This window comes from Lissotriton helveticus, chromosome 1_1, assembly GCF_964261635.1.
Source record: "Lissotriton helveticus chromosome 1_1, aLisHel1.1, whole genome shotgun sequence".
Lineage (NCBI taxonomy): Eukaryota > Metazoa > Chordata > Amphibia > Caudata > Salamandridae > Lissotriton > Lissotriton helveticus.
The window spans coordinates 1,110,340,714-1,110,368,496 of NC_136057.1; the positions used below are offsets into that span (position 1 = coordinate 1,110,340,714).

Here is a 27,783-nt window from a genome sequence, read left to right on the forward strand (position 1 = left end):
TCACACAGTCAGCCCCCGACACATCTCGTCCCCCTCCAGCCGCACGGTCCACAAATCGGGGCCGGTTCAGGATCGCCGGGGCATACACACAACGGCTCCCACCAGTGGCTCACTCTCGCGGCCGGGGCCGGCAATCTCAGCACCGCCGGTCGGGTCCCACAGGCGAGGTCCCGGTCTCGAGCGCCCGGAGGCCCCAATCCCACCGAGGGCACAGCTGCGGACCCACAGCACGCAGGAGCCTCCGGACCAGACGGTGAGCAAGAGTGGGTCGCCAAAGTCCAAAATCTGCAGTGAAGTATCGTCGCAGTACAGGATATATTGCAGGATATTCGAGGTTGGCCGGAGGGCCGACGGAGCCGAGCTAAAAGGCGGCCATTACGCTCGCGAGCTAGGCTCCTCTCGTTGTGGGCTATGTTGATGACGGAGCTGTCCTTACGAGCTTGTGGATTGGTCAGACGGAGACCGTTCCTGAATGAAGAACCGATTTTAACACAGAAGACAGATATTTTACCGACTATGGGGTGGAATTATCACCACATAAGAAAGGAATATACTAAAGATTGTAGAGCCCTGAGAATGTCGCAGGACGATTTCCCAGTGTATGCGACGAAACGCGTGTCGGCTGAAGAGAAACTACAAGAACAAAGAAAGAAAAACAAGAAGCTCAAAATACTGTGTTAATATTTATGCATACAATGTGTAGATAAATGTTTTGAAACACTACAGACGTGTGCTGAAGATTTCCTTTGTGGTTTCCATTCTGTGTCCAGGGCAGAAGCCTGACTGAGAGGGGTGTAGCAGCGTATTTGTGTCCAATATTTGAACAGCTGGATGTCAATCGACTTCTCCAGAATTTTGGAGAAGGCTGGTAATAATGAAATAGGCCTATAGTTGGCCAGGATGGGTTTGTCTGCAATGGACTTTTTCCAAAAGTGGAATAAGCTTACCTTTTTGCCAGCAGCTGGAAACAGTGGCTTAAAGTAGGGAGGAATTTAAGAGGGAGTTAAGGGTGGGATCAGTTGCTACATGAATGGCCGTGAGAATATGAGGCGGGCATATAATATGATAGCACTTTTGGACACCTCGGAGGCTACCATTTATTATTGTGCTTATCTGAGGTTTGGACTACTGAACTAGTAATGTCTGGGAATGCCCCAGTAAACCTTTTACGCAGAATGCAAGAGCACAGAAGCATGAGCCAGTCTTCAGTTTAGTACAAGGAAAACTGACTTCCATCATTACAATTCTGGCTCCCGTGCTTTGGTTGCTTATCAACACGTGAGTAAACACTAGAGATGTGTGCATTTTCCAAAGAGGGTTTTAATTATTTCAGTCACCTTTCCTAAAATTCAACTGCCGTCACTCACCTGAAAACTTGTGCTTTCAGTCTACAAGTTAAGAGCATTGCTCTTTGCAAAACCTTATTTGGGCAGGAACCCCAGGTGTGAAACCTCTTCTATTTAATGAGCTAGGCACTGCAAAAATATCCAGCCTTTAGAGAAAGACTTCAGGCATGAATGTTTCAAATAGCGGCATAAGAAGTATATATGCTGTGTATGCAAACGACACAACATATACTCAAACAAACAACATTTACTCCATATACCACAGGTAAACCAGTTGTGCAACCCCAACTCCCACAATTTATACTTATGCAGTGTCAAAAGTGACAATGCGTACACTATCTAATATGCAAAGCAGGAAAACTGCTGTGCCCAACATACTCTACTAGTACCAGTGTTACCTCCACATACCCCTAGCACCCATTAGATTCTCTCTCTCTCTCTCTCTCTCTCTCTCTCTCTCTCTCTCTCTCTCTCACTGGTCCTTCACTATATACCCTTGGAACCCATTTGCCAAATCTATCATCCATAGTCTTTCCTTACACTACACTCCTCATACGCCTGCATCTTCTACACATACTCTTTCTACCCATATGCTCTCAGAAGAAATTACTGCCTTCCGTGTACCCCTTGCAAATGATTCTGCTACAAATTCCCACTTCTCTGATATTTTGCGGTCTCACGTCCTCCATATGATGCCATTTACTTCCCATATCTCTGCCTCTCCGTTCTCACAGTCCTGACTAGACAGTGCGTTGAAGTGGTGGGTGTGGAAGAAAAAGGAGACCAATACATACCATATAAATCAAAACCAGAAGAAATAGGACACGTAGAAGAGGACTCCCTGGTATTTGTCGCTCATTAAGAACGTTATAAATTAAATTAAGATTAATATAAGTTGACTCATAAAAAGTGAGAATAGGGAATCAGTGAACCTGAGTGCCATCAAATAGGGTTTCCTGAACCTGGGACTTTGTATACAAAGGAACAGTCTTTGGACACTTCATGTAGGGCCATTTTCAAAAAGTGTGACACAATGACACAAATGATAGAACTAACTTGTTCACTGAAAAGAAAAGAAAAAAACCCAACAGTTTTAAAAAGCTGAGGAAACACTCCCAAATAAAGTTAAAAGCGCATGGTGTTATAATAAAAGTTAATGCCAGAACTGAAAAAACAATGACATAAAAAACAGTACAATATGAAAAAAAGATATATGCAAGCAACAACAATACAGTGAAATATGCCTCAACGTAAATGTTTGGTGGAGTGCAAGTCCATCATAAAAGACTAAACACAAAGTCATTAACAACATTTTAAAATAAAAAAATATTAAATGACCCTTCAAACGTATACATCGCCTATATTTTTCTAATCAAGACTTAAAAAATATACAGTGCTATTAACGAGTCCACGCACGAGAATTATTTCTAGGGTATTCAACACTCGGATTAACCAAAACAGACCTACCAGCATGGCGGGAGTGTTGTCCGCATGCACCTCTTCGCTGGAGTTTGCTTGAAGTTCTTCAGGCCGAGTTGGGACCACCAGCTACCCCCAAAGCACGCTGCTACTGTACACTGACGAAATAATGCACAGCCTCTGCTAATACGGAGGGAAAGCTTCAAAAACGCCCTTTGTGCCCAATGAACAAAGTCATCTTGTGTGGAGAGGATTCCGTGACCTATTCCGAGAAGGAGAAAAAAATGCAGCGGACCAGCCAGTAAACAAGTTGCTCTCATTAAAATTACAATTCATACATGATCGCACCAGTTCTGATAGACTCAGCCTTCAGCACGATAACAAAAGAAAGATTTATTGGCAGGGGATTCACAAAACATGAATGCAACAAGTTCACAAGGCAGCTTTTGTGAGAATTTCGTGCATCTGTCATGACGAAGGATGCCTGAAATGTTTTGCTTCAATTAAGAGTCGAGTGGCTGCGTGGAGAAGCATATGTACAGTGTAAAAGCCCCATTACCCTTTGTTATTATCGAAAGCCTCAACAAGACGCCATGGTGGCAGGCATGTTAATTCATATTAAACCAGAACTAGCAGATGTCGTCAGGAATTCCCTGGAAATGCTGACTGAACTTGTGTTATGTAATGGGTGCCCTGGGAAGGGAATAGATCATCGCAAACACAGAAGGAAAAAAAAGTTAGAAATACTATTCTGGGTATGTTCGGGGGAGGCCAGCATAGGCCTAGGAGCCAGAGGCACGAGAGATTTTCAGGATAAAACTGCTGACAGGGTGTATGAGATCAACAGCGATAGATTGTATATAAATGTATCTCATGTGCATATGCTAACAATGTGGTACTGGACCATGGGCGAGCGCAGGGGGGGGGGGGTGCAAGGAGGGGCGCTTGCCCCCTCCCTGGAGCGACCCTCCTTGCCACCCAATCTGGACATCCTGGACCTATTGTAAACACCTATGAAAGTGATATCTCAGCAGACATTACAAAATCTTTCAACTTTTATCCTGTCGTCTCTAAAGACAGGAATATTTTGAATGTCCTCATAAAATTGGTGTCCAACGTTGGTTGCGAGACCCTTGCCCGATTTTCAAGATAACCATAACTATTTAAATGATATATACATTTATATCGTATGGACATCTTGAGTACCTGGTACGCGTGCAGCCCCCATGGGCCAACGCTGTACACACGAAATGAACACAATGCACAACCACGTGCACAAATCACTCCGAGATGCTGCGGATGTGTAGAAGGTAGTGAGGATATAGGAGTGAAATATCTCCATGATCGAAAACACATTCTGAAATGCTTCAAATAAGGAGGCTCTGTCCTGTTACTAAGCATTATTTTGTTTAAACCATATGGGATAATTAAATGAGGTATGGAACATAGAAAATTAGTTAATGTATTTTTTTTGTGGAAAAATAAATAAATGTGCTTTGTGATTGAGGTAACTGGAGGAGGATGGTGCAAAGCGTAAGTACCCCTCTGCCCCCTAGTCATACAAGCAAACTGCTATCCCATGGATATTCCAAAAGTGTCACCCAGAAATGAACTTTTCCTTTAAGGTGTCATGCTAGTACATATATAAAGATATCCCGCCAATCTTCATCCCGCCGGCGTCTTAGTAGAGGAAACAATAGAAAATGTAGAACAAAATACAGATGCATTCAATGATTTTCTGGTGCAGAGTACAGCTCAGTAGCTGCCTACCCATTACGGGAATGACCCCAAGTCATGGCCACGAAACGCCCATGCATTCATGCACAAAATAAAATCTCAATTCCTAACCTCAAATGAACTCCTGTATGTATTTGTGAAATGTCCATCCTTTCCTGCCTTACAGTTCACCCCCATTAATATTGACAACTTTGTTGTATTCATTCATATTCCTAAATAAAGCCCCAACGTTTGTATCCAACAAAATGCACCTCCACATGGCATTTCCCACTGATTGTATGTTATTCCACGTACAACTGCATTAAGGGCACCAAACTAACGATCAATAAATGCCAAATCAAGGTCAGTTTACATTGTATGTTACCACTGCCTCAACAATACTACATCGCCATACATCTACCTCAATTTTTTCACATGGTTATGTTTTTTTAAATTGTAATTGTAACCTTCTTTTAAATTAAAGGATATGCTATTATCCTTAACTCTTAGACATAAAACGTAAATTATATTTATTTACATGTATTTTAACCTGAATCACAGCCCTATCAACTAACCTTAATCGAGTGTACTTATATTATTTATCCTTATCCTACCTTTGAATTAACACTTAGCATTTGTAATTGTATTTTCCATTTTACTTTCATATCCTTCATCTAACCCTAACATTAGATATTTATTAAAATTCAATAAATAAATCTATCAATATTAATAAAATATCTTCAATGTACGCCTTAATCTAAATGTTTGCCTTACTTTGGAATAAAAATTAAATATAATCACTCAAAATGTTTTGTAAACGGAAGCTTTGTATCTTGTGGTGTGGGAGTAGAGGAAACCACTTCAATCGCCCCTCCCCTTTTTAAGTCATTTGCATTCTTTTAAATAAGTTGATCGTAAACTATGATATTATTTTAACAACCCCTTAACCTTCATTTAATTGCAGTAGTTTTCCCAGTCTTTAATGCCGTTGATGTAGTCATTTGATACAAAGAAGGCGGCGAGCCTTACAACAGTATTGTGCATCTCGATTGTTTCCTCTCACTGGATTCTGGATGCCAGAAAAGTAATAGGAATTAACAGGCTGCTATGTTCAGTTACACCTGGCTTAACTAGCTCTGGACCATTAGTGGTTAAACCTGCTCTGAAGCTCAAGGAACACGCGGGAACACAATTACACACCTGAAATATAGAGAAGTAGGTGGAAAAGGATGATCTTTTGTTAATATTTAGGCGCTTTGCTCTTTTTTAACACATGTGGCAGGATACCCTCCCGAGTGAGATGCACAATTTGCACGCACCAATCATACCATGTGCACCCTGGATTCTCGAATGACATTCACCAGCTATGTCTTTGACAGATTCTCCGCATACTTTTTCACCTGAGATCAGTTTGTTCATATGGGCACCTCCAGGTCTCAAAAGATCACTCCCACCTGAAGAGTCCCCTGACATCTCCAACCTCGGCCTGGAGTCCCTTGGTGATCTATACTTAGATAATAATATCAAGATTCACTAATATGCTGATAATGCACAACTCTACTTGAATGTCTTCCCTGCTTCAGACATCCATTGCCTCAATTACTGCATGCCCATCATCCAGACCAGGATATACAGTGCCTATCTGAAGCTGAACCCAACCAAGACAGAATTCCTGTTATTGGTCAGAGAAAACTAAAAAGAGAGAGTAAAAGCCTTGACGTCTTTGAACCCCAAACTTTCACCCAAAGCCAGGTTCTTTGGATTCACCCTGGACTTCACCATCAGGTGAAAAAAGAGATAGCCTGATACTACCTTTCTAGAAAAGCAACTTTGGAATGGCTGTTGAAGGCTTCATATTCTCGCAAAGGGATGATGCTAAAACTTAGCTCCATGATTTCCCAGATTTCACACTGGCTCCACTTACATTAATCTTTCACACTGCAGTAGTCTCCTCCTGTGCCTTAAGAAATGTGATCATAGCAACCGTATCAAATCGACCTTATGATGGAATTTCCTTAGCTCCACTTGCCAACCTGCACCATCTTCGACAAATATTGGCATGGTGAATTGGTCTCACCTAGGAGGCCTTTGTCAATGTTCCTCAGCCATGTTGTACAGCAGCACAGCCGCATGGATGAACATAAAAAAAATTAAAAATAAAAAAAATAAAAAGCAGCACTGGCAACTGTGTAACCTTTTTTTTTTAACTTTCAGTCGTGTTGCTGTACAACATGGCTGCACAAACCCATTGACAAAGCCAATAGTTCTCTTGTAGGTGAGGCAAATTAACTTTACCATTTTTTCTGAACTGGCTCCTGTTGGATCTAGAAAACAATGTTGTTCCTTTACTGAGCCGTCAGTACCCTGAAATCCCTGCTTGCCACTGTTTTACTCTATATTTTGGCATAGCGAACAAAGCAGTGGTTTGCGATCCAAAGTGCGTGCATTTTTATAATTTTGTTTGGGCAGGAAAGTGGGCCCATATTGTAGAAAATCGTGTGAACAAACAATACAAGAGGATCAGAACACAGTGCGTTTGTGGACAGGTAACCAGTGTGGTTGGTTCGGATAAGATGAAAAACTCTCACATTTTATGCGGTGAAAATCAGACCTAAGGAGACATTTTGGTTCACTTGTCACTTCCACATGTCCTTCTTAGGAAGCCAAAGATAGATTGAGTTAAAGAAATCAATACAGAAGTAAACTTAAGTTTTTGAAAAACAAACTTTACCTGGTATATGCAGAATAATCTAATAACCAGACGTGAAAATACTAGGGCTGGGCGTAGTTTGCGTAGTAGTGCTTCGCGAAGCTACGCAAAGTGCAATTCGCAAGCTAGGCGTACTGCGTAGTACCCTGTTTGCACTGTGCAAGATGCCGTTTTCAATGATTGCACAGTGCGGACAAGCATCCGGCACTTTGCAATCATTGAAAACAGCATTACAAATGGGGGTGGGGTCGCACACTACTCACACACCAGCGGGATCGCCCCTAAGGACTGTGGTAAGTGTAGTTCGTGTTCTGCGATGCATCTTCTTTCGATTCTCTGCTATCTTCGCTATCTTCGCCATCCCTGGACACGTGTTTCGGGGTATTTACCCCTCATCAGCAGGGATTAGGCTGTGTTCTGGGGTTGCCGGTGGCTGCCAAATATTGCCAGGTTTAGTACCACTCAGGCGCGCAGGTGCGGGGTCCCAGGCTCGTCAGCCAACTGCTCGAGGGAGCTTTAACATTACAAATGGGGGTGGGGTCGCACACTACTCACACACCAGCGGGATCGCCCCTAAGGACTGTGGTAAGTATAGTTCGTGTTCCGCGATGCATCTTCTTTCGATTCGCTGCTATCTTCGCCATCCCTGGACACGTGTTTCGGGGTATTTACCCCCTCATCAGCAGGGATTAGGCCGTGTTCTGGGGTTGCCGGTGATGCTGATGAGGGGTAAATACCCCGAAACACGTGTCCAGGGATGGCGAAGATAGCAGAGAATCGAAAGAAGATGCATCGCCGAACACTAACTACACTTACCACAGTCCTTAGGGGCGATCCCGCTGGTGTGCGAGTAGTGTGCGACCCCACCCCCATTTGTAATGTTGAAGCTCCCTCGAGCAGTTGGCTGACGAGCCTGGGACCCCGCACCTGAGTGGTACTAAACCTGGCAATATTTGGCAGCCACCGGCAACCCCAGAACACGGCCTAATCCCTGCTGATGAGGGATAAATACCCCAAAACACGTGTCCAGGGATGGCGAAGATAGCAGAGAATCGAAAGAAGATGCATCGCGGAACACTAACTACACTTACCACTGTCCTTAGGGGCGATCCCGCTGGTGTGTGAGTAGTGTGCGACCCCACCCCCATTTGTAATGTTGAAGCTCCCTCGAGCAGTTGGCTGACGAGCCTGGGACCCCGCACCTGCGTGCCTGAGTGGTACTAAACCTGGCAATATTTGCCAGCCACCGGCAACCCCAGAACACGGCCTAATCCCTGCTGATGAGGGGTAAATACCCCGAAACACGTGTCCAGGGATGGCGAAGATAGCAGAGAATCGAAAGAAGATACATCGCGGAACACTAACTACACTTACCACAGTCCTTAGGGGCGATCCCGCTGGTGTGTGAGTAGTGTGCGACCCCACCCCCATTTGTATTGTTGAAGCTCCCTCGAGCAGTTGGCTGACGAGCCTGGGACCCCGCACCTGCGTGCCTGAGTGGTACTAACCCTGGCAATATTTGGCAGCCACCGGCAACCCCAGAACACGGCCTAATCCCTGCTGATGAGGGGTAAATACCCCGAAACACGTGTCCAGGGATGGCGAAGATAGCAGATAATCGAAAGAAGATGCATCGCGGAACACTAACTACACTTACCACAGTCCTTAGGGGCGATACCGCTGGTGTGTGAGTAGTGTGCGACCCCACCCCCATTTGTAATGTTGAAGCTCCCTCGAGCAGTTGGCTGACGAGCCTGGGACCCCGCACCTGCGTGCCTGAGTGGTACTAAACCTGGCAATATTTGGCAGCCACCGGCAACCCCAGAACACGGCCTAATCCCTGCTGATGAGGGGTAAATACCCCGAAACACCTGTCCAGGGATGGCGAAGATAGCGAAGATAGCAGAGAATCGAAAGAAGATGCATCGCGGAACAGTAACTACACTTACCACAGTCCTTAGGGGCGATCCCGCTGGTGTGTGAGTAGTGTGCGACCCCACCCCCATTTGTAATGTTGAAGCTCCCTCGAGCAGTTGGCTGACGAGCCTGGGACCCCGCACCTGCGTGCCGGAGTGGTATTAAACCTGGCAATATTTGGCAGCCACCGGCAACCCCAGAACACGGCCTAATCCCTGCTGATGAGGGGTAAATACCCCAAAACACGTGTCCAGGGATGGCGAAGATAGCGAAGATAGCAGAGAATCGAAAGAAGATGCATCGCGGAACACTAACTACACTTACCACAGTCCTTAGGGGCGATCCCGCTGGTGTGTGAGTAGTGTGCGACCCCACCCCCATTTGTAATGTTGAAGCTCCCTCGAGCAGTTGGCTGACGAGCCTGGGACCCCGCACCTGCGTGCCTGAGTGGTACTAAACCTGGCAATATTTGGCAGCCACCGGTAACCCCAGAACACGGCCTAAGCTCTGCTGATGATGGGTAAATACCCCGAAACACGTGTCCAGGGATGGCGAAGATAGCGAAGATAGCAGAGAATCGAAAGAAGATGCATCGGGGAACACTAACTACACTTACCACAGTCCTTAGGGGCGATCCCGCTGGTGTGTGAGCAGTGTGCGATCCCACCCCCATTTGTAATGTTGAAGCTCCCTCGAGCAGTTGGCCGACGAGCCTGGGACCCCGCACCTGCGTGCCTGAGTGGTACTAAACCTGGCAATATTTGGCAGCCACCGGCAACCCCAGAACACGGCCTAATCCCTGCTGATGAGGGGTAAATACCCCGAAACACGTGACCAGGGATGGCGAAGATAGCAGAGAATCGAAAGAAGATGCATCGCGGAACACTAACTACACTTACCACAGTCCTTAGGGGCGATCCCGCTGGTGTGTGAGTAGTGTGCGACCCCACCCCCATTCGTAATGTTGAAGCTCCCTCGAGCAGTTGGCTGACGAGCCTGGGACCCCGCACATGCGCGCCTGAGTGGTACTAAACCTGGCAATATTTGGCAGCCACCGGCAACCCCAGAACACGGCCTAATCCCTGCTGATGAGGGGTAAATACCCGAAACACGTGTCCAGGGATGGCGAAGATAGCGAAGATAGCAGAGAATCGAAAGAAGATGCATCGCGGAACAGTAACTACACTTACCACAGTCCTTAGGGGCGATCCCGCTGGTGTGTGAGTAGTGTGCAACCCCACCCCCATTTGTAATGTTGAAGCTCCCTCGAGCAGTTGGCTGACGAGCCTGGGACCCCGCACCTGCGTGCCTGAGTGGTACTGAACCTGGCAATATTTGGCAGCCACCGGCAACCCCAGAACACGGCCTAATCCCTGCTGATGAGGGGTAAATACCCCGAAACACGTGTCCAGGGATGGCGAAGATAGCAGAGAATCGAAAGAAGATGCATCGCGGAACACTAACTACACTTACCTCAGTCCTTAGGGGCGATCCCGCTGGTGTGTGAGTAGTGTGCGACCCCACCCCCATTTGTAATGTTGAAGCTCCCTCGAGCAGTTGGCTGACGAGCCTGGGACCCCGCACCTGCGTGCCTGAGTGGTACTAAACCTGGCAATATTTGGCAGCCACCGGCAACCCCAGAACACGGCCTAATCCCTGCTGATGAGGGGTAAATACCCCGAAACACGTGTCCAGGGATGGCGAAGATAGCGAAGATAGCAGAGAATCGAAAGAAGATGCATCGCGGAACACTAACTACACTTACTACAGTCCTTAGGGGCGATCCCGCTGGTGTGTGAGTAGTGTGCGACCCCACCCCCATTTGTAATATTGAAAACGGCATCTTGCACAGTGCGAGCTGTCGTTTTCTGCCGCTAGAGTAGATTTTTACTCTAGCGGCAGCTTTCTCAACGCAGACTGGTAGTTTCTCATCGTGAGCTGTCGCGAGCATACTCGAACACTTGCAATGAGAAACCTGACCTCCCCACGTTGAGAATCTCGCCGGGAGGTTTATTGTCCACGCTCGTGATCAGCAACTTGATGTTGCTGATTGCGAACGAGAAAAAAGTCTTGCATGGATGTAATTTTGCTTGCTCGCGGTCGCCAACTTGACGTTGAGGAACGCGAGGAAGCAAAAATGACTGCTGCGCTACGCTACGCATGTTTGCACTGTGCTACGTGCAGTTCGCATAGTGCGAAGTGGCGCAAACTACGCGAGCGTAGCGTAGTGCTTTGCCCAGGCCTAGAAAATACTCCTATTGTGTTCTATGTTGTTTAGCTATGCAAGCAAAATTACTACAAGTATACATGGTAAATGAAAACATAACACAAATCATACGTGGCCGTACTTATTAACACAGAGGATGAAACTCTCCTGTTCACCATTAATCAAAAACGAAATTGAATCAGCATGGCTTTTAAAATGGATGTCGCATATCACCATCCATAACTGTATATTCCAAATGAATTTGTTTCTAATAGACCAGCAAAAACTGTGTTTATCCACATGCTGCAGATATCCATGTTACCTGAATTTCATAATACATCAACTCATCATTGTATACACTTAATTAAAAAGTGTACCACTTCCTTGTTACAGCACACCTAAATGAATAAAATATGTGCAGATTTTTGAGTTTGATTAACAAAGGTTCTGGGTCTCAGCGTTTCTGCTACAGTCACAGATTTTCTGCTCTTTTTAAAGCAGAATCCGACTTATACTGGGGCCTTGGGCCTACGAGCTTAACCTCAAAAGCTTCCAAGATCTAACAACATGTAAGTGAATACCACTTTTTCCACTGAAGCCAAAGTGAAAGCTTGCTTACCACATTAGATGCCGAGGAAATATGGAAATAAACGTTCTCTCTTTTTTACTAAAGCGTCTGTTTTAGTTGTACATAAATTATTAATAAGTCCCAAAGGGGAGAGGTGTGGCGCCGCGGCCAGGGCGACTGACGCTGGAATCTGGGGACCACGGTTCGATCCCCGGCTCCGGCGGCAGGTTAGCCCAGCACCATGTGACTCTGGGCAATAGCTCGCTTAATCTTCCCGACGGCCCCCAGCGCCTAGAGACCCTTACGGGTTATTGTGCGCTTTACAAATGTGGACTTTACTTTACTTTACTTAATGAGCTATCTTTTCTTTCGATTCAAACGTTTAAGACCCCAGTGGAATGTATATTTACTGTTTAGAAGATACGCAAGACGACAAGGGAAACACCCACTCCTATTTAAATTGAGAAATCGCGCTTTAGTGGTGCCACAGAGAAGGCTCTCGACCACCCACTGTGGTACCTGAAAGAAGCTCTAAGCGGAGAACTACACCCCTTCACACAGCCTTTATATTCTCTGGAGCCAGAGTTGCCGTCTATGTGGACCAACAAAACGTATCGCATCGAAAGGCCGGAAGAGATTGACCTTCCACTAAATAGATCCCTCCAAGTCCTAATATCATTGGAGATACAAGAGCACAAATCTGCCGCGGAGCTTCATTATATAACAATGGATAACTTTTGGAAAGTATTATTTTGTAACTTTCTCATCTGCAAATAGTGCATGCAGATAAATTGATATTTAAGACCTGCACAATTTGAGAAACAAAACATTTCCTAAAAATGTGTCAGCCGCCCGGAAATGGACCAAGATATGGACAGCATGGAATACGTAATATATGTGAGCCAATCCCTGATTTTGATTAAGATAGTACGGATGATGAATCTGGGGATGTGTGAAGGAACTATGCCAAGTAGACTGCCTAATGTTCCACTTAATGTCAGCCAGCATGCTGTTAGACTTAACGAGGATGTGTTTAAATGGTTTTGTAGACTAACTGTATAATGTGAATATGTACATTCTGATACTCTTGCCGATGTTTTGACCGAAAATAATAAAACAGATTAAAAAAAAAAAAGTGTCAGCCGGGTAAATGACAGCAAAAGCTCTCTCTCTCTTTATCCAGTTAAATGCACTACGATTTCCGGGATAACACGGCTTGTCAAAACCAGTTGGCAGACTGAACTATTTTCATCCAACTGCAGTGTCACTGGAGTACAGGGAAATAACATTTACTACAGAAACATGGCAGTTGGAACAAACTTTTGGTGCGAGGATATCATTCTGAGAGTCAACTTATAGTGCTGGGAGGTCATACTGGGAATTAGCCTTACATTAAGAGGGGGTGTGCGTTCTTTGATGTATTTAATTTGCTGCCACAATATTTTAATAGCCTTCTTATGACAGTTTTATTCAGTTAGTGGTTGGTGTTCGATGCCTTTGCCAGTCAAGAGGAGACAGAATTAACCACTAATGGACTCTGTATGTTCATTTGTTTTGCTTGCAGTCATGGTAAGATGGGGTTAGAGGTACATTTTTTGTTCATAAAGTAAAGAAAGGTATGCACGTGGGCTTTCTTAAACATGCAACAAAAATACTAGTGTTTTCTGCAGGTTCCACTGCAATAGCAATTTGTCAAAGTACAGACAGGAACACACCTAAGCAGACCTCAAAGCCTTATCTCTCGCAGATCTCACGAACGTACTCAACTCTACCAAATGCCCTTCATATGAAATTGATGGTTTTTCCGTGTCCTCCATCAAAGCTCTCGGTGGATACTCTCACCCAAACACACCATTGCCAATGCCTCATTCATCCAAGGCATCTTCTCAGAATCCCTCGACACCAGATCTTTCCATTCCTAAGGAAACCTACACTACATCATGATGGCCTCACTTACTACCAGCACATTACTCGCCTGCCATTGATCTGCAAGATCATTGAAAAAGCAGTCTGTGTTCAACTACAAGTCCACATCTATGATAGCCATCTCCTGCTAGTGACGAGCAATGGGGTTTCAGATCACGATGCAGCACAGAGACCATTACCGTACACATCGTAGACGCTACTGACCATGGATGACACTGCCTTCTGATATTGCGGCATCTCTCAGATGCTGCTGACAGTCAACCATCTCAACCACTTATAGGCACCTTGCAGTCTCAAATGGAATTTAACAGCAATATATTTCACTGGTTCTCCTCCTATCTTTCCAAATGACACTGGTTTGTTCACATGGGCACCTCCAGACCCCAAAAGATCCTCACCACCTGCAGAGTCCCCCAGGGTTCCAAAAGGTCTCCTGTCAACTCCAACCTCTACATGGAGCCGCTTGATGCTCTACTCACTCACAGATAACAGCATTTTGATTTGCAAATATGCAGAATCTACACAATTCACCCTGGACACCAACCTCACCCTCAAGGAACACACTGCGAACAAAACAAAAAAACAAAGATGGCCTAGCACCAGTTCTCTCATCTGAAGAAAGTGAAGCAGTTTCTTCTAGAAAGCGACTTCAGAACTGCTGCTCAAGCCCTTATACGCTCACATGTGGATGCAGTGACGCCTGCTCCCTGGCGCACCTGAAGGGCATCCTATACTTGCACCACATCTCACCCAGCGCCTGACTAAATATGTTCACATCACCCCATACTGATGGAACTCCATTGGCTCTCCATGCCAACCCGTACCATCTTCAATATCAGCTGAATCATTTACAAAGCCATAACTATTAGCAACCCTGCTTATCTTACAGACAAGCTCACCAAAACAAAACAACAAAAACAAGGCGGCAGGCCTTTTCCATCTACGCTCCGAAAATTTGGAGCAAAATCCCCATATCCATCAGGACTGCCCTAATGTTGCTCCAGTTTAAGAAAGAGTTGAAGACTCACCTCTTTAAAGACCACCACAACCCAGTACTTTAACTGTCCAAACCCCAGCTACATCCCCTAAGACTTGTTGACTGTATGCTTGTTTTTGACCTTGCACAGTGCTGTACTGAATTTTGGTAAGGATTGTGCAATAGAAACACATATATATATGATTCACCAAACGCCCACTCGATTGTTCAGAGGGCACACACAACCTGCCTGCCAGCCGGCATCAATTATTCCAACTCGCTCTCAAGTTCCGGTAAGTATCAACTGCCGACGCGTTTCGAGGCTTGCTGCCTCTTCTTCATGGGCATTTTCACAACTAGCAACACGGACTCGCTTTTCTCAATTAAGACAATTTATTGGTTTCCTTGGTGGCCCCCTAGTGGGCCTGTCTCCGCAAGGTGTCCTGGGACATGTAGTCCTACAAGCGAGTTAACAGTCTCCCCTCAGTGGGTGTGTCGCTGTTTGATTATACGAAATATTACAATCCTTTCAGTAAGGTCCAAAACTTGTTGAGGGCGAGTTCATTAAGGAAAGGCCTGCTGTACTGTATACGGGAAGGACACAGTTTCGCCCACAGCCTCTCGCATTTCATGCTTGGTTGAGATGGTGCTCCTCTGCGCGGTCTGAGCCACCGCGCTTAAAATGATTCACCAAACGCCCACTCGATTGTTCTTGAGAGCGAGTTGGAATAATTGATGCCGGCTGGCAGGCAAGTTGTGTGTTATGTTATGTGTTATGTTATCATAAGCTTATAAAGCGCCTTATCACCCAGGGGTATCTAAGCGCTATCAGCGGACACACAACACCAGTGAAGTACACAGCCACCCGATCAGAGAGGCCCCCAAGCTTCTAGGAAAAGCACAGTTTTCAGATTCTTCCTGAAGGGGAGAAGATTGGTTTCTTTCCTAAGGCTAGCTGGAAGATGGTTCCAAGCCTGAGGAACAGTGTTAGAGAAAGCTCTGCCACCCTTAGATGCGAGGTTAAACCGGGTGCAGACCAGATTACATGCCTCAGCAGATCGCAAGGTCCTACTTGGCACGTAGGTGGTAAGTCGTTCCTTGATATAATTTGGAGCCGAGCCATACATGGCCTTATGTACGATACAAAGGCTCTTAAATTTTGCTCTTTGGGCAATTGGCAACCAATGAAGCTCCTGTAGTAGGGGCGTGGCCCGAGTTCGCCTGGGTTTATTAAAAATGAGTCTGGCGGCATCATTCATTACAACTTGTAGCCTATCTAGAAGATGTTTTGGTAGGCCATAGTATAAAGAGTTCCCGTAGTCCAGGCGTGCCAGTATCAGGGCAGAAACTGCCAGCCTAAGGGTAGAAAATGATAACAAAAAGGATAATTTCCGAAGCTGGCGCAATAGGCTGACGCATATGCCCACCACCGCCGACACCTGCTGGATCATGGACAGTAGGGCATCAATTCTGATGCCCAAACTTTTTACTGCCACTGCTGGTTCTGGGAGAGGTCCCAGTTCCGCCGGCCAGAACAGATCACTCCAAGGGCGTGTAGCTGTCGTGACTGCCAGGACTTCGGTTTTCTTCGGATTGATTTTCGAAAAATTATCCGACATCCAGTTGATGGTAAACTTGAGAATGTCATGCATCCTCAAGTGAGCTATAGATGAGTGCTCAATCTGGATCAAGATTTGAGTTTCGTCGGCTTAATTATAGACCCTGCAGTCCAGCCGGTTCAGTGCGGCTATCAGCGGCTGTAGATAGATATTAAAGAGCAGGGGTGAGAGGGCTGACCCCTGGGGTACACCACAGGTCAGCTTGGCTGGTTCGGATACTAGATCCGCTAGTTGGACTCGCTGTGATCGATCTCCAAGGAAAGAAGTCAACCAGGCCAAGACCGTGCCCTGTATCCCTAGGTCCTTAATCCACGATAGTAGTTGGCTATGAGTAACGGTATCAAACGCCGCGGATAAGTACAGAAGGACCAGGGCACACAGAGTTTTTTTGTCAGCCTTCAATCTCAAGTCATCCAGCACGGAAAGCATGACTAATTCCGTGCTGTGATGAGCTCTAAATCCAGCCTGATTGGGCTCAAGCAGGTGATTGCTTTCGAGGAAGTGGGTAAGAAAATGTAGAACATGTTGCTCCAGAATTTTCGCCAGAAAAGGCAGTTGGGAAATAGGCCTAAAATTCTTTAAAACTTTTGGGTCAGCGCCTGATTTCTTTAGGAGCGGGACCACCCGTGCTTCCTTAAAATTAGAAGGAACAGATCCCGACTTCAAGGACCGGTTTAGAAGGGTGAGGACTTTATCCTCCATTCCAGGCCATCCTAGCTTAAAAATTTTGGGAGGGCAGGGATCCGCTGGAGAGCCAGATTTCACCCGACCCATTATGGTGGCCAAGGATTCCTTGGTGAGGGCGGGCAGTTGAGTCAAAAGGTCCATTGTGGGCCTAGGGGGTGTAGAAGGAGGCTCAATGGAACATGGAAGATTTAGGGTGTGAGTGATTTCAGTGATTATATCCTTAATCTTATCCATGAAAAAGATTTGAAAATCTTGACAGTCCTTCTGATTAAAGGTCGGGTTTGGCCCTTTAACCGTTCGCAGATCATTTAAAACTTTAAACACTTCTTTCTGAGAATTAACTGCCTCCGAAATTGTTGCCTCAAAAAATTCAGCCTTTCTCTGACGGATGGCTTTTTTGTATATTGCGAACTGCAGTATGTAAGCAGCACGTGCACAGGGCAAGCGGGACTTATGCGTTGGCGAAGGACTTGTTTTTGTTCCCTAAGGGTGTTGTTAAACCATTTTGCTCCCTTGCCCTTATCGATCAATCTGATTTTATGGGCTGGAGCTACTACCTCAATGGCCTCCTTCAGTATGGATAGTAGGGCGTCACTTTCAGCTTCCAGGTCATCCAACTTAGAGGGGTAATCAGACTGTAATAGAATAGTTGTCAGGTCTGAAGCCTTGACCTTATTCCAACTATGCACCATTTTCCAGTCTTTTTTAACTTTCTGATGTCGTGTAAGAAGAGGGTACTGGCCTTCAATTAAATAGTGGTCCAACCAGGAACATGGAGAGACTGCTAACGGGGCTATAGGTGGAAGAGACGACCAAACCAAGTCCAGAGTATGGCCTTTCTCGTGTGTAGGCTCCCTCACCCACTGAGTAAGTCCCAGAGATACCAAAGCCTCTTCAAAATGTTTGGTCTGGCCATCCTTTGGGATAATTTCCCAATGAAAGTTAAAATCCCCGAGCACGACCAAACCTTTGTAGCGGGTGCAGAGGTCATGCACCAGTTTCAGAAAGGGTTCCATGAACCTACTGGTTGTAGTAGGTGGACGGTATACTAAAAGAAAAACCACGCAATCTGTAGGAGAGCAGAATTTCACCCCAAGTATATCCGCACCTTCAATGCACTCTGAGCAAAGTGTTTCAGTTTTTAGGGTTTCTCTAAACAGAAAGGCGACGCCTCCCCCCCTGTTGTTATCCAATCGATTGGCATAAATAGTGTTAAAGCTAGATGGCAAAGTTGCCACTAGATCTGGCATAGATGAATCATTAAGCCAGGATTCAGTAATACACAGCAGGTCCAAGTTATCATCAAGTAAAAGAGAAAACCTCAAGATGGTGCCTTTGTAGAGAGCGGGTATTAAGCAAAGAAAACCTGCACCCTTGATCGCTCTCCTGCTTTAGAGGGATATCAGGTAATAAGATTGGGGTTGGAGTTACATTCGTAGAAGTCGCATGGTGTCTCAGTAGCCCCTCCTGCGCGAGTGTAAACTTCACGTTTTCGGGTAGCAAGTAGGGAGCAGATTTCCAATCTAATAAGGACTGTTGTGAATATATCAGAGGAGGACCAGGGGTTCCGGCCCCGGGGCCCGGCCTAGCGCGGACGGGCGCAGACGGGCGAGCCTTTGGCGCGCCCGCGGCATGCGCGCGTCTGCTGCGCGACGGCGCCGCCATTCCCTGATGTAGTGTTCACACGGGAAGGCCCGCCTGCCCCGTCCCCGGAAGTGCGTCACTCCGAGGGAAGACCCAGCTATAGGTCAAGAAGCCCTCCACTCAATCGGCACAGGCCGTGATGGAACGGGGCTGATGACCACAGTAATGACGTAAGCAGCGCACACACACAATGAATGCCAAATGAAAGTTTAGATGACAGTTTTTAAAATAACGAGCTCTGAGTGCTTTTAGAAAGATAGCAGCGACTGTGCAAAGAATCGTGTGTGCCCTCTGAACAATCGAGTGGGTGTTTGGTGAATTATATATATATATATATATATATTATATATTATATATATATATATATATATATATATATATATATATATATATATATATATATATATATATAATAATCGATTACCCAGTGATGGTCGCCGCTGGGCAGTTATAGTTAGGACAACGTTTCCATAGGAAATTGATTTTATGGCTTGCTACTAACTTTAGCACAGTTTGACTAATCTTCACAAAAATTTCCCCAAAAAAATCTCATCAAACTCAGTTCCTTCCTGGAATGGCTTGAGGCCCTCAAGTAGGAGCAAAGAAAACAAGCATTTACAATGCAACGGTTTCGCCTTTGCCAAAGTTAGAGCTATTGGCATTGTAAATGACAATATTTTTATTTATGTGTTGGTTTTGAAAACAGATAAATAAATGGCATTGTCATTTACATTGCCAACAGCTTAATGTCTTGCAAATGTAAGACCTATTGTACCCTACTGGATTTCACTGAAGAAATTCAGAGTCTGGTCTGCAGGTGTCACGTGACAGATGCCCAATTGACAGCTGAGGGGGTTAAATCGTGCTGGGGTGGCACATTAAGGCAACGCTTGCTGAAAGCACTACACTACCCTACTGGAGTGTCAGTCTTTTTGGACATGGTCCACTCACTCATCTTGAAACAGGAAGCTCGCCACCAGTTCCACAAAAAATACCGTCATTAAATCTTTCCTTTTTAAGGGTTGGACATTTCAGTTGGCGTCTGCTCTCAGTCACGCTCGTCTTGTCGCCCATTGTCAATCACGCGCCTCTCTGTGCCTGGCTGTCAAGTGCCGGCGCCATCCTAGTGCGCATCTTCAGTCAGCCACGGTGTGCTAGCCAACCGAACTGCATTATGGGATGGCATGGTGGGTTAAAGAACCTGTTTTACAAACATGTGTCCGTGCTTGTGAGGAGGTAGTGCACCTGTTGAGGGAGAGAGAGTGTGTTTGCATATGTGCGTGCATGCATGTGTGTGTGTGAATAAGCACTTCCAAGATTTAGTGGGACTAGAGTTTTTATCTACAAATCATTGTTTTCAGCTGTGTTCTAATGGAATCAAAGCAACACTACACCCCCCATAATGCATAGTGTGATCACATAAAAGTACAGAACTGGAAAGAGTGTCCATAATGGCCAGCAAGACGGGTTTCACCCTAAGAAGGATGTGCTTCAGTCTCCAGTGCCACGGGCGAGTGGAAACACACACTGTGCTGGTGGAGAAGTAGAAGAAGTACAAGTGTCCATAGAAGAGAAGTAGAGGGGATGCACTCTCCATTCCCTATGCACTCTCCACTCCCTATGCACTCTCCACTCTCCACTCCGTATGCACTATCCACTCCCTATGCACTCTCCACTCCCTACGCACTTCTCCACTCTCCACTCCCTACGCACTCTCCACTCCCTACGCACTCTCCACTCTGCACTCCCTATGCACTCTCCACTCTGCACTCCCTATGCACTCTCCACTCCCTATGCACTCTCCACTCTCCACTCCCTATGCACTCTCCACTCCCTATGCACTCTCCACTCCCTATGCACTCTCCACTCCCTATGCACTCTCCACTCCCTATGCACTCTACACTCTCCACTCCCTATCCACTCTGCACTCCCTACGCACTCCCTACGCACTCTCCACGCTGCACTCCCTATGCACTCTCCACTCCCTATGCACTCTCCACTCTCCACTCCCTATGCACTCTCCACTCCCTATGCACTCTCCACTCTCCACTCCCTATGCACTCTCCACTCTGCACTCTGCACTCTCTATGCACTCTCCACTCTCCACTCCCTATGCACTCTCCACTCTGCACTCCCTATGCACTCTCCACTCCCTATGCACTCTCCACTCCCTATGCACTCTCCACTCCCTATGCACTCTCCACTCCCTATGCACTCTCCACTCTCCACTCCCTATGCACTCTCCACTCTCCACTCCCTATGCACTCTCCACTCTCCACTCCCTATGCACTCTCCACTCCCTATGCACTCTCCACTCCCTATGCACTCTCCACTCCCTATGCACTCTCCACTCCCTATGCACTCTCCACTCCCTATGCACTCCCTATGCACTCTCCACTCCCTATGCACTCTCCACTCCCTATGCACTCTCCACTCCCTATGCACTCTCCACTCCCTATGCACTCTCCACTCCCTATGCACTCTCCACTCTGCACTCCCTATGCACTCTACACTCCCTATGCACTCTCCACTCTGCACTCCCTATGCACTCTACACTCCCTATGCACTCTACACTCTCCACTCCCTATCCACTCTGCACTCCCTACGCACTCCCTACGCACTCTCCACGCTGCACTCCCTATGCACTCTCCACTCCCTATGCACTCTCCACTCTCCACTCCCTATGCACTCTCCACTCTGCACTCTGCACTCTCTATGCACTCTCCACTCTCCACTCCCTATGCACTCTCCACTCTGCACTCCCTATGCACTCTCCACTCCCTATGCACTCTCCACTCCCTATGCACTCTCCACTCCCTATGCACTCTCCACTCCCTATGCACTCTCCACTCCCTATGCACTCTCCACTCCCTATGCACTCTCCACTCCCTATGCACTCTCCACTCCCTATGCACTCTCCACTCTCCACTCTCTATGCACTCTGCACTCTCCACTCCCTATGCATTCTGCACTCTCTACTCCCTATGCACTCTCCACTCTGCACTCCCTATGCACTCTCCACTCCCTATGCACTCTCCACTCTGCACTCCCTATGCACTCTGCACTCCCTATGCACTCTCCACTCCCTATGCACTCTCCACTCTCCACTCCCTATGCACTCTCCACTCCCTATGCACTCTCCACTCTCCACTCCCTATGCACTCTCCACTCTCTGTGCACTCTGCACTCCCTATGCACTCTCCACTCCCTATGCACTCTCCACTCCCTATGCACTCTGCACTCTCCACTCCCTATGCACTCTGCACTCTCCACTCCCTATGCACTCTCCACTCTGCACTCCCTATGCACTCTCCACTCCCTATGCACTCTCCACTCCCTATGCACTCTCCACTCCCTATGCACTCTCCACTCCCTATGCACTCTCCACTCCCTATGCACTCTCCACTCCCTATGCACTCTCCACTCCCTATGCACTCTGCACTCCCTATGCACTCTGCACTCTCCACTCCCTATGCACTCTGCACTCTCCACTCCCTATGCACTCTGCACTCTCCACTCCCTATGCACTCTGCACTCTCCACTCCCTATGCACTCTGCACTCTCCACTCCCTATGCACTCTGCACTCTCCACTCCCTATGCACTCTGCACTCTCCACTCCCTATGCACTCTGCACTCTCCACTCCCTATGCACTCTGCACTCTCCACTCCCTATGCACTCTGCACTCTCCACTCCCTATGCACTCTCCACTCTGCACTCCCTATGCACTCTGCACTTCCTATGCACTCTCCACTCTGCATTCCCTATGCACTCTCCACTCCCTATGCACTCTGCACTCCCTATGCACTCTGCACTCCCTATGCACTCTCCACTCCCTATGCACTCTCCACTCTCCACTCCCTATGCACTCTCCACTCTCTGTGCACTCTGCACTCCCTATGCACTCTCCACTCCCTATGCACTCTCCACTCCCTATGCACTCTGCACTCTCCACTCCCTATGCACTCTGCACTCTCCACTCCCTATGCACTCTGCACTCTCCACTCCCTATGCACTCTCCACTCTGCACTCCCTATGCACTCTCCACTCCCTATGCACTCTCCACTCTGCACTCCCTATGCACTCTCCACTCCCTATGCACTCTCCACTCCCTATGCACTCTCCACTCCCTATGCACTCTGCACTCTCCACTCCCTATGCACTCTGCACTCTCCACTCCCTATGCACTCTGCACTCTCCACTCCCTATGCACTCTGCACTCTCCACTCCCTATGCACTCTCCACTCTCCACTCCCTATGCACTCTCCACTCCCTATGCACTCTCCACTCTGCACTTCCTATGCACTCTCCACTCTGCATTCCCTATGCACTCTGCACTCCCTATGCACTCTCCACTCCCTATGCACTCTCCACTCCCTATGCACTCTCCACTCCCTATGCACTCTCCACTCCCTATGCACTCTCCACTCCCTATGCACTCTCCACTCCCTATGCACTCTCCACTCCCTATGCACTCTCCACTCCCTATGCACTCTGCACTCTCCACTCCCTATGCACTCTGCACTCTCCACTCCCTATGCACTCTCCACTCTGCACTCCCTATGCACTCTCCACTCCCTATGCACTCTCCACTCTGCACTTCCTATGCACTCTCCACTCTGCATTCCCTATGCACTCTGCACTCCCTATGCACTCTCCACTCCCTATGCACTCTCCACTCCCTATGCACTCTCCACTCCCTATGCACTCTCCACTCCCTATGCACTCTCCACTCCCTATGCACTCTCCACTCCCTATGCACTCTCCACTCCCTATGCACTCTCCACTCTCCACTCCCTATGCACTCTCCACTCTCCACTCCCTATGCACTCTCCACTCTCCACTCCCTATGCACTCTCCACTCTCCACTCCCTATGCACTCTCCACTCTCCACTCCCTATGCACTCTCCACTCCCTATGCACTCTCCACTCCCTATGCACTCTCCACTCCCTATGCACTCTCCACTCCCTATGCACTCTCCACTCCCTATGCACTCTCCACTCCCTATGCACTCTGCACTCCCTATGCACTCTGCACTCTCCACTCCCTATGCACTCTGCACTCTCCACTCCCTATGCACTCTGCACTCTCCACTCCCTATGCACTCTGCACTCTCCACTCCCTATGCACTATCCACTCCCCACTCTGCACTCCCTATGCACTCTGCACTCCCTATGCACTCTCCACTCCCTATGCACTCTCCACTCCCTATGCACTCTCCACTCCCTATGCACTCTCCACTCCCTATGCACTCTCCACTCCCTATGCACTCTGCACTCTCCACTCCCTATGCACTCTGCACTCTCCACTCCCTATGCACTCTCCACTCTCTATGCACTCTCCACTCTCCACTCCCTATGCACTCTCCACTCCCTATGCACTCTGCACTCTCCACTCCCTATGCACTCTCCACTCTGCACTCTCCATGCACTCTGCACTCCCTATGCACTCTCCACTCTGCACTCTCTATGCACTCTGCACTCCCTATGTACTCTCCACTCTTCACTCTCTATGCACTCTGCACTCCCTATGCACTCTCCACTCTCTATGCACTCTCCACTCCCTATGCACTCTCCACTCCCCACTCTGCATAGGGAGTGGAGAGTGCATAGGGAGTGCAGAGTGGGGAGTGGAGAGTGCATAGGGAGTGGAGAGTGCATAGTGCATAGGGAGTGGAGAGTGCATAGGGAGTGGAGAGTGCATAGGGAGTGGAGAGTGGAGAGTGCATAGGGAGTGGAGAGTGCATAGGGAGTGCACTCTCCACTCCCTGTGCACTCTCCACTCCCTCGAGCTGCACTCCCTATGCACTCTCCACTCCCTATGCACTCTCCACTCTCCACTCCCTATGCACTCTCCACTCCCTATGCACTCTCCACTCCATATGCACTCTCCACTCCCTATGCACTCTCCACTCCCTATGCACTCTCCACTCCCTATGCACTCTCCACTCCCTATGCACTCTGCACTCCCTATGCACTCTGCACTCCCTATGCACTCTGCACTCTCCACTCCCTATGCACTCTGCACTCTCCACTCCCTATGCACTCTGCACTCTCCACTCCCTGTGCAGGCTCTCCACTCCCTATGCAGGCTCTCCACTCCCTATGCACTCTGCACTCTCCACTCCCTATGCACTCTGCACTCTCCACTCCCTATGCACTCTGCACTCTCCACTCCCTATGCACTCTGCACTCTCCACTCCCTATGCACTCTGCACTCTCCACTCCCCACTCTGCACTCCCTATGCACTCTGCAGTCCCTATGCACTCTCCACTCCCTATGCACTCTCCACTCCCTATGCACTCTCCACTCTCCACTCCCTATGCACTCTGCACTCTCCACTCCCTATGCACTCTCCACTCCCTATGCACTCTGCACTCTCCACTCCCTATGCACTCTCCACTCCCTATGCACTCTGCACTCCCTATGCACTCTGCACTCTCCACTCCCTATGCACTCTCCACTCTGCACTCTCCATGCACTCTCCACTCCCTATGCACTCTCCACTCTGCACTCTCTATGCACTCTGCACTCCCTATGTACTCTCCACTCTTCACTCTCTATGCACTCTGCACTCCCTATGCACTCTCCACTCCCTATGCACTCTCCACTCCCTATGCACTCTCCACTCCCTATGCACTCTCCACTCCCTATGCACTCTCCACTCCCTATGCACTCTCCACTCTCTATGCACTCTGCACTCCCTATGCACTCTGCACTCCCTATGCACTCTCCACTCCCTATGCACTCTCCACTCCCTATGCACTCTGCACTCTCCACTCCCTATGCACTCTCCATGCACTCTGCACTCCCTATGCACTCTCCACTCTGCACTCTCTATTCACCCTGCACTCCCTATGCACTCTCCACTCTGCACTCTCTATGCACTCTGCACTCCCTATGTACTCTCCACTCTTCACTCTCTATGCACTCTGCACTCCCTATGCACTCTCCACTCCCTATGCACTCTCCACTCCCTATGCACTCTCCACTCCCTATGCACTCTACACTCTCCACTCCCTATCCACTCTGCACTCCCTACGCACTCCCTACGCACTCTCCACGCTGCACTCCCTATGCACTCTCCACTCCCTATGCACTCTCCACTCTCCACTCCCTATGCACTCTCCACTCCCTATGCACTCTCCACTCTCCACTCCCTATGCACTCTCCACTCTGCACTCTGCACTCTCTATGCACTCTCCACTCTCCACTCCCTATGCACTCTCCACTCTGCACTCCCTATGCACTCTCCACTCCCTATGCACTCTCCACTCCCTATGCACTCTCCACTCCCTATGCACTCTCCACTCCCTATGCACTCTCCACTCTCCACTCCCTATGCACTCTCCACTCTCCACTCCCTATGCACTCTCCACTCTCCACTCCCTATGCACTCTCCACTCCCTATGCACTCTCCACTCCCTATGCACTCTCCACTCCCTATGCACTCTCCACTCCCTATGCACTCTCCACTCCCTATGCACTCCCTATGCACTCTCCACTCCCTATGCACTCTCCACTCCCTATGCACTCTCCACTCCCTATGCACTCTCCACTCCCTATGCACTCTCCACTCCCTATGCACTCTCCACTCTGCACTCCCTATGCACTCTACACTCCCTATGCACTCTCCACTCTGCACTCCCTATGCACTCTACACTCCCTATGCACTCTACACTCTCCACTCCCTATCCACTCTGCACTCCCTACGCACTCCCTACGCACTCTCCACGCTGCACTCCCTATGCACTCTCCACTCCCTATGCACTCTCCACTCTCCACTCCCTATGCACTCTCCACTCTGCACTCTGCACTCTCTATGCACTCTCCACTCTCCACTCCCTATGCACTCTCCACTCTGCACTCCCTATGCACTCTCCACTCCCTATGCACTCTCCACTCCCTATGCACTCTCCACTCCCTATGCACTCTCCACTCCCTATGCACTCTCCACTCCCTATGCACTCTCCACTCCCTATGCACTCTCCACTCCCTATGCACTCTCCACTCCCTATGCACTCTCCACTCTCCACTCTCTATGCACTCTGCACTCTCCACTCCCTATGCATTCTGCACTCTCTACTCCCTATGCACTCTCCACTCTGCACTCCCTATGCACTCTCCACTCCCTATGCACTCTCCACTCTGCACTCCCTATGCACTCTGCACTCCCTATGCACTCTCCACTCCCTATGCACTCTCCACTCTCCACTCCCTATGCACTCTCCACTCCCTATGCACTCTCCACTCTCCACTCCCTATGCACTCTCCACTCTCTGTGCACTCTGCACTCCCTATGCACTCTCCACTCCCTATGCACTCTCCACTCCCTATGCACTCTGCACTCTCCACTCCCTATGCACTCTGCACTCTCCACTCCCTATGCACTCTCCACTCTGCACTCCCTATGCACTCTCCACTCCCTATGCACTCTCCACTCCCTATGCACTCTCCACTCCCTATGCACTCTCCACTCCCTATGCACTCTCCACTCCCTATGCACTCTCCACTCCCTATGCACTCTCCACTCCCTATGCACTCTGCACTCCCTATGCACTCTGCACTCTCCACTCCCTATGCACTCTGCACTCTCCACTCCCTATGCACTCTGCACTCTCCACTCCCTATGCACTCTGCACTCTCCACTCCCTATGCACTCTGCACTCTCCACTCCCTATGCACTCTGCACTCTCCACTCCCTATGCACTCTGCACTCTCCACTCCCTATGCACTCTGCACTCTCCACTCCCTATGCACTCTGCACTCTCCACTCCCTATGCACTCTGCACTCTCCACTCCCTATGCACTCTCCACTCTGCACTCCCTATGCACTCTGCACTTCCTATGCACTCTCCACTCTGCATTCCCTATGCACTCTCCACTCCCTATGCACTCTGCACTCCCTATGCACTCTGCACTCCCTATGCACTCTCCACTCCCTATGCACTCTCCACTCTCCACTCCCTATGCACTCTCCACTCTCTGTGCACTCTGCACTCCCTATGCACTCTCCACTCCCTATGCACTCTCCACTCCCTATGCACTC

The 27,783-nt window shown here is 48.3% G+C and overlaps 1 protein-coding gene across 1 annotated transcript in view; it reads right to left on the reverse strand.

Annotated features, from left to right (window-relative positions):
- The window catches only part of GAS2L3 (growth arrest specific 2 like 3), a 382,944-nt gene that overhangs the window by 313,264 nt on the left and 41,897 nt on the right, over positions 1-27,783 (reverse strand). Inside the window, exon 2 of the mRNA XM_078678704.1 lies at positions 2,814-3,027. The gene's annotated coding sequence lies outside the window, so the exon portion shown is untranslated. The remainder of the gene's footprint in view (positions 1-2,813; positions 3,028-27,783) is intronic.